Here is a 6,000-nt window from a genome sequence, read left to right as displayed (position 1 = left end):
ATGGCTAAAGGAAGGAGTAGCTCAATACAGCACAATCTGCGGCATTGAGGAGTAATTAATTTGGTGGTGAAGGGAAGTATATTTGATTATAATGCTTTACTTGGACTGAAGTTCAAAATACTTTTCAGTTACTGGTGCCTGCTATATGAAGCGGACTTTGAAGGAATATGAGGAAACTCTGTACATCATAATAAATCTCCATTTCATCGCAATAATATAATAGTTTTGTTGTAATGCTTCCTTCTTTTGTTTACCCACCTCAGTGTAGAAAACTATTAGTAGATCAGTTTTCTTGGATTTAGTAAAATAATTTGTTCTTATTTTTATGTCAAAGACAACTACCACTCATTGCTGTAATAAAAGGCTTATTACATTCTCTGAGTTTCTAATTGCAATCTTCCATTTGGGCTAAATGGGTCTTTAATGCTTCTTTTCCATATAACTTCCCAAACTCTGTGCAAAATAAATAAAAATACCCAGTTGCAAATTTTTTTAAATTGTGAATAATTCCTCTCACTACAGATAATGTGATATTGTGAATTGTGATAATTGTGATAATTCCTCTCACTACTCACTATGAATCTACATTATACATTCACAAATCATTTCCTATGATGAACAGGTGGAAAATAATTCTACTGGCAATAGGCAATAACTGAACATTTTCTTAATATAAATTACACGGTACAGTTACAGAGCCGTCACCTTTTTTTTATTGACTATACAGCTGCCGTGTTCTCACCTTTGCTGACTGTCAGCTAAAAAATCGTGGTGCCTGGTGTTGCATCAGATGAGAAAGATGATACCACACTGTCAGTATTGTAAACTCCACATGAAATGGAGAATGAGAAAACATTTGAGTAAATGTATCGAAAAGAAACTAAACTAAACTTCGCCCGAACAGGCCGTGAAGGCACAACGGTACCAACCGGCTGCCGTGCCGTCCTCAGCCCACAGGTGTCACCTGATACAGAGGGGGACGTGGTCAGCACACTGCTCTCCCGGCCGTACGTACGTTTAAGAGACCGGAGCTGCCACTTCTCGATTGAGTAGCTCCTCAGTTTGCCTCGCGAGGGCCGAGTGCACCCCGTTTGCCGACAGCGGTCGGCAGATCGGATGGTGACCTGTCTGAGTGCTAGCCCGGCCCGACAGTGCTTAACTTCGGTAATCTGGTGGGAACAGATGTTACCACTATGGCAAGGCCACTGCCAAATGTATTGAGATGAAGCTAACGTAAATGCTGTGAAGTATAAAATTATGAATGTTTGCCTGATGTCATTTGGGCAGGGAATGTTAGTAAGACTACATATTTTAGAGGCAGACCAGAACTTAATTACAGGAAAGACATTCAAACAAGTGTAGGCTGAGTGGTTATTCAGAGATGAAGAGGCAGACAGCTGCATCAAACTAGGCAACTCATACAAATCTCTGGATGTAAGAATTTGTAGGGAAATTGAACTGAACTGTTTTGTAGCCTCTGCCATAGGTAAACAGGTGGCAGACTTTGGTTCATTGGTAGAACACTAAGAAAATAGAATGAGTGCACAAAAGAGATTGCTTGCAAAAAACTTCTGCAATCCATTCTTGAATAATGCTCAGGTGTGTGAGACCCATACCAGGCAAGACTGATAGGGAATATTCAGAGGATAGAAAGAAAGGCAGCCCAAATGATCACAGGCTTGTCTGACCCGTGAGAGAGTGTCACAGATATACTGCGGATACTGAATTGACAGACTCATCTACATCTACATCTGCATCTATACTCTGCAAACCACGGTGAGCTACACGGCGGAGAGTATGTCCCGTTTTACCAGTTACTGGGGTTTCTTCCTGTGACATTCGTGTATGGAGCATGGGAAGAATGATTGTTTAAATGCCTCTGTGTGTGCAGTAATTATTCTAATCGTACCATCGCGCCACCTCTGTGAGCAATACGTAGGGAGTTGTAGTACATTCCTAGAGTAATTATCTAAAGCCAGCTCTTGAGGGATCATTAACAGAGTTTGTTGGGATAGTTTACATTTATCTCCAAGAGTCTTCTGGTTCAGTTCCTTCAGTATCTTTGTGACAGTCTCCCACAGATTAAAAAACCTGTGACCATTAGTGTTCCCCTTCTCTGTATACATTAATATCCCCTGTCAGTCCTATCTGGTACGGCTCCTACCCACTGGAGCAATATTTTAGGATAGGTCACACGAGTGATTTGTAAACAATCTCTGTTGTAAACTGATAGCACTTCCCTAGTATTCTACCAATAAACTGAAGTCTACTACGTGCTTTATCCATGACTGAACCTATGTGATTATTCCATTTCATGTACCTACAAAGCATATACAAGCACCTGGTTGTAGAGATGGCTGATTCCAGCAGTGACTCATTGGTATTTTGGTCATAGGTTACTACATTTTTTTCATTTTGTGAAGTGCAAAATTTTACATTTCTGAACATTTAGAGCCAGTTGCCATACTCTGCATCATGTTGAAATCTTATCAAGATCTGACTGAATATTTATGCGGTTTCTCTCAATTAGTACTTCATTATAGATAGCTGAATCATCTGCAAAAAGACTGGTTTTACTATTCATATTGCCTACAAGTCATTAATATACAACCTGAACAGCAAAGGTCCTACCAAAAAGTCCTCAACCCAGTCACAAATTTCATTTGATACCCATATGATCATACTTTTGACATTGCAGTACTAAGACAATTGCTTTTTGGAAATCGAGAAACACTGCGTCTACCTGGTTGCCTTGATCCAAAGCTTTCAGTATGACATGTGAGAAAAGTGCAAATTGGGATTTTCACATGATCAATTTTTTAAAAAACCGTGCATCACTTCTACAACGCTTCTTGTAGATGAGTGTGACCTGTGCCATTTTTTCAAAAATTCGGCACGGCTTTTTGTTCGAGGATCTACGATAGATTGTAGTGAGGAGAGGGGTTAACTTGGCTGCAAATTCAGCAGAGAATCTGACAGGAACTCCATTGGGCCCTGGAGCTTCGTTTAGTTTTAACAATTTCAGCTGTTTCTCAGCACCATTGACACTAACACTTATTTAATTCATCTTTCCAGTGGTTTGAGGATTAAATTGGAGCAATTCTCCTGGGTTTTCCTTTGTAAAGGAACATTTGAAAATTGAGTTAAGCATTTCACCCTTTCATCTACATCTACATCATACTCTGCAAGCCACCTAATGATGTGTGGTGGAGGGTACTTTCACTACCACTTTTTGACCCTGCAACCCTGTTCCACTCCTGAATAGTGTGTGGGAAGATTGATTGTCGGTAAGTCTCTGTATTGGCTCTAATTTCTTGAATTTTCTCCTCGTGGTTAATACACGGGATGTATGTCGGGGCGAAGTAATATGTTGTCGGACTCCTCCTGAAAAGTGCTGTCCTGAAATTTCAATAGGAAATCTCTCCGTGATGCACAATGCCTCTCTTGTAACATCTACCAGTGGAGTTTGTATAACATCTCTGTAATGCTCTCTCGCCAGCTAAAAGATCCCATGATGAAATGTGCTGCTCTTTGTTGGATCTTCTTTATCTTCTCTACCAGTTCTACCTGATAGGGATCCCAGATAGATGAACAATACTCAAGAATCAGATGAACAAGTGCCTTATAAGCCACTTCTTTTGTGAATGAGTTATATTTCCTTAAGATTCTTCCGATGAATCTGAGTCTTGTGTCTGCTTTTCCCAGTATCTGTTTTATATGGTCATTCCACTTAAGGTCACTCTGGATAGTTACACTTGGATATTTTATGGCAGACACTGTCTCAAGGTGTTTGTCATCAATAGTGTAGCTGTACAGTAATGGATTTCTTTTTCTATGTATGCGCAATATGTTACATTTATTTATGTTCAGGGTCAACTGCCAGAGTCTGTTCCATTCATCAATTCTCTACAGGTTGTTCTGCAAATTCTTATTATCTTCTGATGTTGCTACTTTGTTATTGACAACTGTGTCATCTGCGAATAGCCTTAAAGAGCATCCGATGCTTTCTTCTAAATCATTTATGTATATTGTTAACAGCAACGGTCCTATCACACTTCCCTGTGGTACTCCGAATATTACCTTTACACCTGTCGATTTAGTTCCATTAAGAGCAACATGTTGAGTTCTGTCTGCAAGAATGTCTTGAATCCAATTGCAGGTCTGCTGTGATACTCCATAACCACATATTTTTTTCATTAAATGGCAATGAGGGACGGTGTCAAATGCCTTACTGAAATCAAGGAACACGGCGTCAACCTGAGCACCATTGTCCACTGTGCTGTGGATCTCATGGAGGAATAGAGTGGGCTGAGTTTCACAGGATTCCTATTTGTGGAATCCATGTTGATTTTTATAAAGGAGATGTTCATTTTCCAAAAATGTCATAATTCTTGAGCATAAAACATGTTCCATAATTCTACAACAGATTGACATCAATGATATACGTCTGTAACTGTGTGGATCTGTCTTACGGCCTTTCTTAAAAACGGGAATGACCTGCCTTTTTTCCAGTTGTTAGGTATTTTTCATTGCTCAAGCGATCTGCAATAAATTACTGCTAGAAGGGGAGTAAGTTCTTTTGCATAATCTTTATAGAATCTTATAGGTATCTCATCTGGGTCTCAAACCTTTCCACTATTAAGCTATTGTAGCTGCTTTTCAGTTCCGTGATCAGTTATCTCAATATCTGCCACTTCGATGTTCGTACGATGATTGAAAGTCCACGGTGAAGCAACTTCAGAAGACCGAATTCAGTATTTTGGCCTTCTCTTTGTTATCTTCCATTTTGGTGCCAGTGTGGTCACCAAGAGAATGAATAAATGATTTTGACCCACTTACTGATTTTACATACAACCAAAATCTCGTAGTCTTCGTTGATCCATTATGGACGCTGGCATGAACTTCCTGATGCGATAATTTACCAACAGCCGTATGTATTGTAGAAATTTATTTTATTTTATGACATTCTATGTGCTATCAGTTTCGGCATTACATTGATGCCATCTTCAGGCCCCACACGTCATAGTCGTAAAATTGCTATACACGGAGGGAGCCATATAACTGGATCCGTGATTCAAATCATTGTGCAACAGCTCTTGGTGGCCAGGCGACACAGCCTCTCTTAGGGTTTTTTCTCAGATTTGTTGACAATGTCTTACTTTCAAAATCATTGAACGCTTCTCTCATTGCTCTCCTTACACTCATTTTCGCTTTGTTCAGCTTTTGTTTGTCACCTAGGTTTTTACTTCTCTTGAATCTGAGTTGAAGTGCTCTTTGTTTATGTAGTGCTTTTCTAACATGACTATTACACCATGGTGGATCTTTTCCATCTCTTAAAACATTACTCATAACATACTTGTGTAGGGCATATTGAACGATGCCTTTGAATTTTTTCCATTTGTTCTCCACATCTTTGTCCTCATCACCGAATATTTGATACTAACTGCTGAGATATTCTGAAATTTATATCCTGCTGAGCAAATATGTCTTCCTACCTTTCTTAACATTCCTTGTAGGACCCGTCATCATAGATTCTGTCACAGCCTTGTGATTACTGATACCTTTCTCTGCGTTAACTGATTTTATAAGTTCAGGTATGTTTGTTGCCAGGAGGTCTAAAACGTTATCCTCTTGAGTTGGTTCTCTAACTATCTACTCAAAGTAATTTTAGGGCAAGACATCCAGGACAATGGCTCATGATTCTCTGTCTCTGGCACCACTTTTGATGGCATAACACTTCCAATCTATACCTGGCAAGTTGAAGTCACCCCCTATTACAGCGGCACAATCAGAAAAATTACTAATGATATTGTGCAAGTTCTGTCCGAAGCATTCTACAACTACAGATCCTGACCCAGGTGGTCTATGAAAGCATTGGATAACCATTGTTGACCGTTATTTGATACTCAATTTCACCCAGATTAATTCACATTCAGAGTCTGTGGTAACCTCACTAGATATTATCGAATTTTTTACTGCAATATGCACGCTGCCACCATT

This window comes from Schistocerca americana, chromosome 3 (genome assembly GCF_021461395.2).
Source record: "Schistocerca americana isolate TAMUIC-IGC-003095 chromosome 3, iqSchAmer2.1, whole genome shotgun sequence".
Classification (NCBI taxonomy): domain Eukaryota; kingdom Metazoa; phylum Arthropoda; class Insecta; order Orthoptera; family Acrididae; genus Schistocerca; species Schistocerca americana.
Note: the sequence above shows the minus strand (reverse complement) of the source record.